Source organism: Tursiops truncatus, chromosome 2 (assembly GCF_011762595.2).
Source record: "Tursiops truncatus isolate mTurTru1 chromosome 2, mTurTru1.mat.Y, whole genome shotgun sequence".
Classification (NCBI taxonomy): Eukaryota; Metazoa; Chordata; class Mammalia; order Artiodactyla; family Delphinidae; genus Tursiops; species Tursiops truncatus.
In genome coordinates, this window is record NC_047035.1 from 4545018 (window position 1) to 4557970 (window position 12953).

The window sequence follows — 12953 nt, forward strand, 5'->3', positions numbered from 1 at the left end:
GACTCGTCAGGCTGCTGCTCAGAATTTACCAGTAAATCCCACTCCTCTTTTTCAAGGTCTCACTGACAGGCCAAGGTAAAAGACCCTGGAAATTCTATATTTCTGACAAAAGCACCGCGGGTTTTATTCCCAGCTCTCCTCCCTCCTAACTGGGCGGCTGCTGTCCAGGCCCTTCACTACGGGCCCCTATTTCCTCATCTGGAAAAAGGAAAGAGTTGGACAAGATGGTCCCCAAGGAGCCCTCCAGTCCTGCTTTGCTTGAGTTGAATGTATACATCAGGCGAGTCAAATGTCTTCCAGAACATTCTGCATGACAGTAATTAGTATCAGGTGTATCCTGCCGTCCATGTGGTTACTTCATCATGCTGCTTTTCTTTCCATTGTATTTTATTTTAAACAGAACTCCATGGCAACATGTTTATCCTTCTGGCTTCCTAAAAGAAAGAAAGAAAGAAAAAGATAGGGGGGGAGAAAAGGCAAAGAGAGAAAGACAGACTGCTGTAAACTAATCTCTACTGAGCATGGTTCAACCACACACAAAATCCATATGTTGAAATGTTTTCGTTGGCTTTTCTGGAGCTCAGAACCTAACTTTTTAAATATTTGTTGGTCCAAAGCAAAAAAAGAAATAACTTGACAGAGCTAAATCTATGGTAATATTTGGACCCGAACTGTTTCTCCATCTGAACAACGTCGTGCACGCTTTACTTGCTCGAAAAGGACATTTGAGGGGCTCAGATTCATATCTATAGGGCAAAACAGACAAGGAAATCCAGGTTTGAGAAACGGCTCACTTTCTTTCTGTACATGCTGAAACCCAACCCTCCTGAAGAACCCTGGAGGAGAGCCAGTGTCCCAGGCGCAGGGCTTAGCCTGCTGCCTCTTTTTTTTTTTTTTTTTTTTTCACGTAGATCTAATTCAAAGCATACATTTTTCTTCTTTTTTTTAATTCATACTTGGGAACCCTCAAAAGCCGTGTGAGCAGTCTCCTATCCACATGTACATACTTGTGGGCAAGTATACAAACGTCCTAGGCTTCAGCTAGGAAATGAAGACAAGCTCCTCCTACAGCCATCTTCCAGGCGTGGGTAAATGTGTCTCTTCTCAAAACCAATCCTCAGGCCCTTACTGAACAGCGACCCCTGAGTGCCTGTCCCTCTAAGCAGGCCTTCCCAGGCTTCCAGGTAAAATGCTCGTGTAGCCCAGAGGTCTCTCCTCCAGGCCCTCTTCCACACATCCCGAGGGTGGCTACAGTGATGGCTAACGCTCCTGCCTTTCTGATCCCTAGTTCCAGTACCAGCCCCTGTCAATTCAAACCACCCAAGATCACACGTCCCTGAACCACCCCCAGCACCCTTAGACCTCCTCCCAAGTCAGAGAAGCCGAAGGGCACACAGAGGGTCTTCCTATGAAGCTGCTTTGGAGTGAGGGAGCCTGGAGTTGTCGGGCACCGCCTCTGTGCCTTCTGTAGGGCATCAAGCCCCCAAGGATTTGGGGGAAATGATCAAATACAGTCCTGTCTTCTGGGATCCTGGAATTGACAATACCTCTTCGAGAATGCACGCTAATCTGCGGCCCCCATGCTAGCCAATTTTCAGGAACTTGATTTTGCCTTCAAAACCAAGTCTAAACTTTCGAGTTTGGCATTTAAGGACTTGTAGGAGGGGCTCCCTTTTTTCTTTCTGGTCACTTATCCAAACACAGTTCCTACCCACATTTCCTGCCGGTTGGATGCTTGGTGGTCCCTGCCGTGCGTCGTGATCCTGGGGTTGGTAAGTGGGAGCACCACGGCCGCCTGGGCACTTGTGGATTTTCTACCCAGGAAAACTAAGTTCCGGGTTCAGCCCCAACCTTTGCATAGAAGAGTTTGCCAAACTGTAGATACTAAAAGACAAATAAAATTCAGCGCCTTTCATAAAAGGCCACGGATAAAGCTGACTTCCCGGTAGACTGCTGGCCTTCCAGGCAGAGCATTATGTGTTGGACTCTGGGGTGTGTGGTATGTGGGAGAGAGGGTGGGCATTGCTCTTTAGGGATCTTTCTCATGACTAGAGCCAATGAAAAAGAGCTGAAAGGTAATACCCCCAGTTACCCCCAAATACCACCCACCCCAAACCATTAGTTGTTCTGGGTGAATAAATTCTGAATGATTTGCTCTTGTTTCTACTTTTGTGGATTTCTCTACTGACACGCGTTGCTTTTATTATGTGTATTTTTTCTTATGCAACAACCCAAGAAGACTGACCATTTCAGCCTCTTTCTGATGGACTGCGAATAGGAAGTATTTTTCTAATAAGTAAATAAAAATCAAGAGACTCGGGACCGCCCCCCCCGAGTAGTTGGAGGCATTGGAGCATGGGGTGGGCGTGGGGGTGTCCAGGGGCAGCCCTACAGCCACACCCGACTTCTGGAAGGGCTCCCTTGAACCTGCCGCAGAGGTGAAGAAATTCCAAGCTGTTAGCAGCAAAAGAAAATGAACTTCAATGGTTGCCTTCATGCAGGAGGGGCCCCAGGAAACCCACTTACTGGAGGAACGAGGCAGGCCGAGAGCAGGGTCTTGGCGAAGCAGCCCACCACCCTGAGGTGGATTTTAGGAGTCACACCCTGACCCCAGGAGAAGGTGGCCACCTTGCCCCACCCCGCCCACATGCAGCCCCCGTGGCTTTGGGCGTGGGCCAGCCCGGATTCAAGCAAGGGGTTTTCCTGGCCCAACTCCATGGAAATATTTCCTTTGGTGGAGCAAAGAACTGCTTCATTCAACTGCCTGAGGCTAGGGAGGGGGCTGGCTTCACTGTGTTGACAGAACTGCAGAGGCCTGGGGAGGCCCCCCCCCCAGGAGAAAATGTATTCCAGGTAGAACAGGACTGGAAAGTTGGCTTTTTTTTTTTTTTAACTAAAAGATTGCTAACAGTTGAAAAACTACCACCCCACCCAAGAGGCTCCAAGAGAAGACATCTGCGCTGGATTTCAGCAAAGACGGTCGCAGAGACCTTCTCCTGAATGGCCAGGGCAAGGGGACCATTTGCAGGCTCGCTTGCGGTTTAAACACTCAAGGTCTGGATCCTTCCAAAGCCCACGGTTGGCTTCCCTGGGCCAAGCCTGGTGGTACCTGAGTCTCGGCGCTCACCCAGAAGCCACTAGCCCACTGGTGGAATCAAGGGTGCCTGGGGGACTCTGCAGTTGGAGCCCGTACGCCCTCAGAGGTTGACTTCCAGGGCGCACACCGTCCTCCTTGGCTGACCCTAGGTTTGCCGACGTCCATGTCACAGTCGGTGCACAAGAGAGGTCACCCAGAAACAGAGGAACCCCCCCGCCCCTGCACCAAAAAGCCAGAAGGAGCCACACTCACGAGACTCCTGCCTGAGAGCACAGCTCAGAAGCTCATCTGCCAGTGAGAGGCTTGGGAGGAACGTGGGGCAGGAGCGGGGAGGGACAGGCGAGGTTCTTCACCGTGAAAGGGGGTGATAATATCCTGCAACCTGGGGCTCTCCTAGGGTTGAAAGGAGACAAGAAACAAACCAAGGGCAGAGCATGGCATGCAGGTAGGGGCCACTTTATGCAGTGCCACCCGAAGTGAGGGGCTAAGACCCCATAATCACGATGCCGATTGGTAGCGTTGTTTCCCAGCTCTTGGGTAGACCAGCAGTCTCGCCGGTGGGTGAGGGTTTGGGGCCCTGAGCTCAGACCTCAGGTGCAAGTCCACTCGCTACCCACGTGCCTTGAGTTAGTTGTTTACCCTCCCTGAACCTCAGTGCACAATCTGTAGAATGAGGGTAAATGCCTCCTTCGGGAGGGGAGATTAAGTGGGCAGAAAACAATGTGTGCTGTAGTCACCATGTGTCCCCAGTCTGTTTGACACCAGGGCTGGGGATGGGGAGAGACCTTCTTGTTTTCTATGCTGCTGTCTATGAAGCATACATTTATTTTGTAATTTACAAAGTTAAATCCAACATACGTGCTAGAAGTGAGCCAAGGTCTGTGCCACGTGTTGCCCTGACACGGACATGGAGATGCCCTTCCTATGTGGGTGGGACACCCCTGAATGCTGTTGTCTCCATGAGTCCTGAGAGCTGGGCTGCTGTAAGCTGAAGTTTGGGGGATGGGCTCTGCACAATCAGCTGGGGAGTAAAGAGAAACATGCCTCCCCACTCTCAGCCTCTTTGCTGAGCCCCGTGGGTTCTCTGTGGACCACGCTGGCCACCCTAGTGCAGCCACCTGGACCAGTACCCTCCATCCCCACCACCACCAAGAGCTAGCTCTCTTCCTCAGCAGGACCCCCGTCCCAAAGACCAGGATGTGAGATGCAGCCTGCAAGCTCAGTAGGGAAATAGATCTTCCAGATAAAAATATTCCCAGAACACTTGGCCTGCCTCCCCCCACTTCCCTGCTGTTCTCCTGTCCGTGGTAGGACACAGCCCTCTGCGGCCAGCACCAAACGTTTTGCGAGGAGGCAGCGAGGAGAGGTGGATGAAAACACAGACTCTGACATCAGACAGGCTCGTTCAAATTCCGATACCACCAACTTACTAGCAGCTTGACTTTGAGTGAGTCTCTTATGCCTCTTGTGTGTCTTGGTTTTTGCATCTATAAAATGGGGATAACCGTACCTGCCCCCCGAGAGTTCTTGAGAAGTCGAAATGAGGCCATACATGTGAAGCCCTCAGAACCATGCCCAAGTACCCAGTAGAGGCTCAGTAAACCAAGCAAGGTGGCATCCTCCCCCTGCCCACGCAGACAGCCCTGCTGCCCACAGAGAGAGTTGATTTAACAAGGCCACCTTTTCCGCAGGGACACAGGGCATGAAACCTGTGCCACAGTCTCCTGGTTCAGGGGGAGCAGCCCTGGGCCTGGCAGATGAGAGCTGTGAGTCTCTCCATCCTGTGACTCCCGGGATAGGGACAGTGGCAAAGATTCCGAGGGTGGCCAGGTGCCCTGCATGCCAGCCCCTGCTGCGTGCCCTTCCTAGAGCCAGAACGCAGGCGCATCTTGCGGCCTCAGCCCCTGAAAAGCTCCCCCCACCACTCCTTGAAGGGCAACTTCACCACCAGGGTTGCTGGGGGTGACTGCGGGTCACCGAGGGTCATCTCTGAACACCGCAGGTCACCGCGGGTCTCCGCACTTCGCCCCCATCTACCCACTTGCTTGGGCTTACGCTCTGCAAACGCTTCGCCCTCCGAGACACGGGCTCGAATGTTCAACATACCCTTTAGGTGTTTGCGGAAAGGATGAGCTTAAAGGCGCCTGCCTTTAGGTAAACAGAGCTGCCCTTGCACATTTGATGATAAAGAAAAGCAAACAACGGCCACCTTTCAAAGCCTGCTCCAACCTAAAGACAGCGTTGCCTTTGTGAACTGGTGGGGGTGGAGGGCTTCAGGAAGACTCTGGGAGGCCCAGGCCCTTTGAGGAGGGTCCTGCCCACTCACCCCACTGAGCTCCGGTTTCCACTGCAAAAATACGGAAATCAGGACTCACACCACGGGTCTGCCCTGAACAGAGATTGAGACAGACTGACAGACTATTAAAAACGAGAAGCCTCCTGCTTTATTCGGAGGGACCCTGAGGGTCAACGTCCAGGGCTGGGGTGGTGGCGTCTCTCTCTGAACCAGTCACCGGGTAGGGGCACACGCGCAGGGGAGCCAGGCCGGGCACACTCAGAACTGGCTGCCCCCCAAATACACCCCCAAATACACTGGGTCTTTAGCCTGAGCTTTGTCAACTTTGAAAGATGAATTCCAGATAACTTTGTTAATGCGTTCATTCATTCAGTTCAAGAAACACCTACTGGGTGCCTAGGACCAGCACTGTTTCAAGGGCCGGGGATAAAACGGCAAGTGATGGGCAAGCTCCCTGCCTCTGGGAGTTCCGGGAGCTGGGCTGCACCCCTACTGTGTGCCGGGCTCAGCTCTGGCTGTCTCTGCTCCCATCTCAGGTGGACAGTGTGCTCAGTCCAGGCCCTGAGAGCAAGTGAGTGAGCCCCACCCTCCCTAGAAGGAAGAGCCAACGAGTGGCAGACTGTCATTTACCTAAAAGAGACAGAGCCACTGGGGCTGGGCTGCCCCTGGAAAGCTGGGACCTCTCTCCCAGCTCCGAGTATCAGGAATCCTGGGCCCATGTCCTTTCCCGACAGTCTGGCCTTATGTACATTCCCCAGAAATTCTCACTGTTTACTCTGAGGGGCCTCCCCACACAGCAGAAGTCGTTCAAATGCTGCTTTCGGCCGTAAGTCACTTTCTGGCTGGCTCGGGGCACAGACATCTCAGAACGTTGAACGTATGGCCACGTGACCACCCCAGAGATCCAAGCAAAACTGTCTGGCTGCCCGGCCCGAACTGTCCCTGGAAGGTTCCAGCGTATACCCCCGCCCCCTGCTTTGGGGGTTCGCACGGGGCCCTCACACACTCCCTGAACAGCCGGTGCAGACCCAGGCCCGGATTTAGGGCTGATTTCCACAGACCAAATCAAGGCCCTCACTTGGAGAAGCCTGAGTGCATCTCGACTTGGGGCAGAGGGCGGGGAGCAGGGAGCGGCTGCGGGCGTGTGCAAGCTGCCATCTCCCACCAGGCTGGAGAGGAAGCTGGGACGAGGTGGGGGCCCGAAGGTGGAGAGAGAAAGATGGGGAGGGTGGGCAGGGGGTCCAGGTGACTGGGTGCTCACCGGCAAGCCCCCTCAAAGTCCCCTCCCTGGGCGAGCTTTCCGCAGGGGAAGAGCATTTCCACTTGGCACCAGAAAGCTCCACCTGCCCCATCCCAGGACCTTGTCTAAAGGATGTGCTGACCAATCCCACCCAGGAGCGACCACGGCAGAAGAAATGTGGACCAACGAGGGGGCCAGGAGGAAGGCTCTAAGTCCTAAGAGAAGCCCCTCTGTTCCCAGCATCCTAATCACTGCAGCCTCATATTAAAACATCCTAGCTGAGTTCCCGTAGTCCAGCTCACCGGAGAGAGCAGAGGCTCAAAACAAACATCCCCAATGAATGAGGCAGAAGATGGAACAGGTGCCTGGGAGCCTGGCGGAGATGCTGCCGCCACGTGCGTTGCACGTCCCACCCGGTGAGCAATGTGGGATGGGAGAAAGAGGGGTCCCAGGTCTGGGGTCGTATACCCCATCAGAGGCTGTCCCGGCACGGGGGAAGGGAGACCCCAACCCACAGCTGGGGGGACCTTGGAGATCAGAGGCAGCCGCTGTTCACTCTGGGCCTCCCCAGGGTCCTTGCACGTTCTGTGAATTAAGAGGAGGATTGGGGGTCCAGGAGGGCAGCCCCAAAGGCGGGGCCTGTTGTGCCCCTCCCGCTCAAAAATGCTTTGGAGCAGAAGACAGGAAGCAACTCACACTGCAGCCTTTCGGAGGCGCTTCCAGGGTGGCCCCAGGCGCGAGGCAGGTCTCGGATGGGGGTTGGGAAGTTGGTACCATTTCCCATATGTTAAAGGCAGCGCCGTGCCTACATTTCAAACCCAATGGAAGAAAGGCAGAGGGAGGCAGAAGGAAGATGTGAGGGACTTTAACATCGGCTCCGGGGCTCAGGGTGGCCTCACCCCGAAGGGTGGGGCGGGGCTCTCTGAACCGTGGACGTGGGCTCAGGCCAACAGGCAGCCGCCCGGGTGTCCGTTCGTGTTGAGCAGAGCACAGACGCGGAGCTGCGTTCCCCTAGGTCAGGATTCACACTTGAGCCCATGTTGCTCCTAAATAAAGTGAAAAAGCCCGTATCGTCCTTCCACTCCGTGCCAAGATTCACTTGCTCCCGGCAAAACCGTGTGCTGAGGCCACATGCAGCTTTTTGACCTTCTAACACCCCTCACCCCAGACCTGCAGCCAGGAGTGATGGCCTGTGGGATTCTGGGTCCCGGGCCAGCATCATCCCGCAGAGGGGCTACAAAGCGAAAAGGGAAACGCTTGATTTGGACCACGTCAAGATGTCTCTGCAGGACTTTGTTTGAGATCTACATTCTTTTACTAAACTGTTAGAAGATGCACCATAAAATTCCGCCCACCCCCTACCACGAACACACGCAGGTTCCCTCATCAGCTTGATACCGCGTCTGCCATCTAAACAGGCACGACTTCTCTGAAAAGCCTTCTGGCAGAAGAGACCAGACATTTAAATGCACAGGATTCTGAGCCCAGCCATTTCCTCTAGAAACGATTCCCACCGAAAGGCTTGCGCAAGGCAGAGATGCAGAGCGACGGGGGTATCCAGCCCGGGGCTGTCAGTCGGCAAAGCAAAAACTGTGCGCGGTGGGTTCTCAAGGCTTTTAGTACCTATTTAATAGCTTGCTTAACCTTCACCCATGTACTTGATCAAGCCTGTTTGTGGGTGAGGAAACCGAGGCACCGAGAGACGGCTAGTGATTGAACGCGAGTCTTGACAGGGAACCCCCAGGGGCTCAGGACTTTGCAGGCTGGGAGTTATCCCTCTCTCCTCCAGCCGTGATAAGGGCCACGGGCACCCCCATATTTGGCCAGGGGAGGTGGCATCGCTGCGCCTGGAGGGCACTCTGGTGTACGACGGAACTCCACGCAGAAATCAGTATGAGTTGACCCTCCGCAGAGGAACTGGGTCTTTGGGCCTCTCAGTTTCCCTAACTTGGGAGAAAGGCCTGTAGCGGCTCCCACCCCGACTCTTCAGCAAATACCACAAGGGGCAAGACATGGCCCCAGGGGTCACTGACCGAGCTGCCGTGAACTGCGCCGCAGGGAGTGCGGTGAAGGAGGGCCCCAGCTCCACAATCCTGGGGCTCCCGATGCTGCCGTCCGAGTGAGCCGTGGTATTGTACACAGAGGCCCCCTGGCAAGGGCAGCCGGTGCCCACACACCAAGGGCCCCGGAGGCCACAGCGTGCTGGGGAAGCTGGCTGAGCTGAAGCGCGGCAGCACAGGGGGAACTAGCAAGGCGCACGCACCAGGGTCCTGGCCTCTTCCAGGACCTTAAGTGGCTCAAAATCACTGCCTTGGAGGCTACCGCGTTCAAACTACCGTATTTTCAAGGCCGTCAAGCAGCCCAGGCACACACCGGTGCTTCCCAAAGCCCCCTTTGCGTTAGCACAATGGGCAAATGTTGCTAGCAAGTGTCCAAGGGGCTTCGGAGGTCTGGGGTGAACCCTACAGGTGCCAGGCCTCCTCTGAGACTCCCCGACCCCAAAACCCTTTCCTCAGTCCTTGGGGCTGGGCAGGAGGTGGGGGATGGGCAGCCTCACTCCTCCCCCACGGAGGACACAGTCTTTTGCAAACTAGCCTGACCGGGCTGGGGGCCTGAAACCTCCCACGCTGGAGAGTTCTTCCCCTTCCTAAAGGAACAGAGCAACCCCAGCTGGGAGCAGCCCCAGGGTCAAAGACCCCCTCCCCTGGGGGAATTCGTTTTCAATCACTTCCTGGGCTAACAGCAGCACTCCCCTCACTCCAGGCTCAGAGAGGGAACCCACAGATCCCGCAGGCTGTGCAGTTTTCATGCTACAGCCTGGGGAGGGGCTGGCACCCCATCCAACACCGCTGTAGAAGGGCTCTTTCTGGGTCCCCAGGGAACCAGTTCAGGCCTCTCCTCACAATTTATCGTGATCTAAGGGATCGTGCTATGGTGCTGTGTTCTTGTATTCACCTCCAAATCCTGCCCACTCTTCACTTTTATAAAAGCCTGGGCTGAGGTTCACCCAAGTTCCCCAGCTATGATTTGGCAGGGCTAAGACGAGGACCAGTCTGCAGATAGCCAGGGCTTTCTCACTGCTGCAGGAGAGTCTTCTGGAAAAGCAGGACTCAGCACTCCGCTCGGTGTTGGGGAACAAGAACTGATCCTCCTCAGAGTAACGGGGCTTGAGTCCCTGCACCTTCGGCGCTAGGAAGCGGCCTAGGTCCGCCCCCGGGGAGGGAGCTGGCCCACACGTGCGTGTGAAGGCAGTGATAGTGAGTCGGGCTGCAGCGCGGGACACTGCTCAGACTTACGCCTGCAGGAGTATGATACCCAGCTTGGCATCATAGCCCAGTGCTGACGGGGGCCCCCAGGACTCGATCACCTCTGCTCAAACCGCCTAGAGGGCTGAAGTCTGCCTGGGAGCAGGAGACAAGGCTGCACCTCCGTCTGACTCCACCATCCCCCCCCACCACAGGCGCGTGATTCCCCGGGAACCAAGAGCCTTGGGGCGGGGTGGAGGGTCGACTAAGAGTCAAGTATCAATTCGTCTGGAAAAGCAGAGTTTCAGATGGGGGAGGTGCAGGACCAGGGCCTGGAGCAATTTGGCCGCAGCCTTACCCGCGAAGACTTGAGCCTGCGCACAAAGTTGCCCGAAGACCGTGGATACCCCGCGGCACCGAGAACGGCGGAGACCCATGACGTCACCCACCGTGGCGAATTGTGGTAAATCCCAGGGAGCTATGCTGCAGAGAAATGCATCTGGGCGAAGAGGAGCCAGGAAGCCAGGGGGTCAGGGCAGACCAGTGTGCCGGTTACAGCGCTGCGGGATTACGGTGCGGACCGCTGGCAACTGGCGGACTTCAGCCCGGCAAGTGCCGCCTCCGCTCAGACCCACGAACCCTTAGCAATCCCCAGTTTGAGTCTGGGGCTTGAATATTGCCCTGGTCCCCAAGCCGCCCAGCAGCCTACCCTCGGTACAGCAGAGCTGTCCTCTCTTTTCTCGAAGAGTGGAGGTTTGCCTGGGCGAGTCGAAACTCCTAGGAGACCACGCAGGTCTAACACCGGAGTCAAACCTCCTCCAAAACTCGAGAGCTTAGATCCCGGGCCTGAAGGAGGAAGATGCCGCCGAGCTCATTCTTGGAGCAAACCGGGCCGTCCCCCTGCCCCCCACCTCGTAGCTCAGCCTCCGCGGGGGAGAGCCATTTGCAAAACAGCAGGCCAGGTCGGGGGCCACCCCGCCTCTGGAGCTTGGGAGGTGTGTAAGTCTTTTCTCTCTAGCCCATCTTTCTCTTCTTAAAGGAGAAAGGTGTCCCTGTGTGGGCTGCAAGGAACAGCATCTAAGGCTGAAATTTAAGGAGCTCATCTCAGCGGGAGATGAGCTGCCTGAACAGGCCATTCTGGTGACACTGTTTTCCCCAGACGTGGAGAGAACCACGTTGTGGTTCTTGAGGGCGTTGGTCCTGGCGCGCTCACACAGTTCATAGCATTTTCAGGAACCACACTACAACACTTAGTTCATTTGTTTACCACAACTGTGCGAGGAAGTGGGTTGTCTGTCCTCCAGCTTTGGAGAATCCCAAACTGGCTTCTCTCACTCACTGGGCGGGGGGGCCAGAACCATACCAACCGTCAGGGGAAAGATTTAGGGTTACACACGGGCTGTCAGAAGGAGAACTGGATCTTTGGAGCCCCCTAAATAGTTTCCCGAAGTAGGAGGAAGGGGCAGTTTTGACTGCAGAATTTCAGCAAATCCCCAAGAGGGTACACAGATTTGCCCGAGAACCACTGGGGTAGGCGTGATTACATGCAGGTACGTGGAAATGAGAAGCTGCGGGTCTGAGCATCGCGGAGATCCAAGAAGTCGCAACAGGATAGATGGTGGTGAATCACAGAGAAGCAAAGAAGCCTGGGACCTGGGGGGTCAGGGCAGATCCCATGTGGCACTTACAAAGCTGCAGGATGACAGGTGGGCCACAGGTAACTGGTGGACTGAGGCAACTGACAGGCCACCAGGAATTGGTGGGCCTTGGGCAGCTGGCGGTCCGCGAGCATCTGGTGAGCCGTGGGCGTCCAGCAGACCACGGGCCTCTGGCGGACCGCTGCGGACCACGGGCAACTGGCGAACCGTGGACAACCGGCAGGCTGCAGGGAATTGACAGTCCGCGGGCGTTTGGTGGGCCACGGGCATCTGGCGGACCACGGGCAACTGGCAGGTCTCGGGCATCTGGCGGGCGGCAGGCAACTTGGCGAACCGCGGGCATCTGGCCGGCCTCAGGCAACTGGCAGACCGCAGGTAACAGGCGAACCAGGGGCAACTGGCGGGCCACAGGGAATTGACCGTCTGTGGTCATTTGGTGGGCCATGGGGAATTGGCAGACCGTGGGCCTCTGGTGGACCATGAGCAACTGGCAAACCATGGGCACCTGGCAGGTCTCGGGCATCTGGCGGGCGGCGGGCAACTTGGCGAACCGCGGGCATCTGGCTGGCCTCAGGCAACTGGCGGGTCTGAGGCATCTGGCCAGCCTCGGGCAACTGGCGGACCGCAGGCAACAGGCGAACCAGGGGCAACTGGCGGGTCCCAGGGAATTGACCGTCTGTGGTCATTTGGTGGGCCATGGGGAATTGGCAGACCATGGGCAACTGGCAGGTCTCGGGCAACTGGCGAACCGCGGGCAACTGGTGGACCGCGGGCAACTGGCGGACCGCGGGCAACTGGTGGACCGCGGGCAGCTGGTGGACCGCGGGCAACTGGCAGGCCTCAGGGGAACTGGCAAGCCACGGGCATCTGACGGGCCTCAGGCATCTGGCAATCCTTGGGGCGTTGGCGGACCTTGGGGAATTGGTGGGCCACGGGCCACTGATGGACTGCAGGCAACTGGTGGGCCATGGGTGACTGGCAGACCCTGGTTCGACAGCAGGCTGTGCTCTTTTTGCCCAAAGGGGTAGCTAATGATTTTAGAGTGACGCTGCAGGTACCAAACCTCCCCAGAGACCCCAGACTCAATTCCTTAGACCCCAGGACTCAAAGAGAAGAAGGATGCAGCCAGTCTCCCAGGCAGACCCACCTCAGGCTAAGTGAGCCATTTGCAAAACAGTAAGGGGCGTGGGAGCTATTTTGGAATTCTGTGGGCTTTTGAGTTTCCTCTTAAAGAAACAGAGCATCCCCAACAGGCTTTAAGGAACTGCCCTAGGGATGAAATTTACCAAGTTGTCCCAGAGAGCCTTGCAGTCACCACTATCTGACCCCTTTTCCCCAGGCGGGAAGTGCAGAGTGTACCCAGATCCTTTGGTCCCCCAGACCTGGGGAGTAGTCACAGGCCACTTCAAGCCTCGGA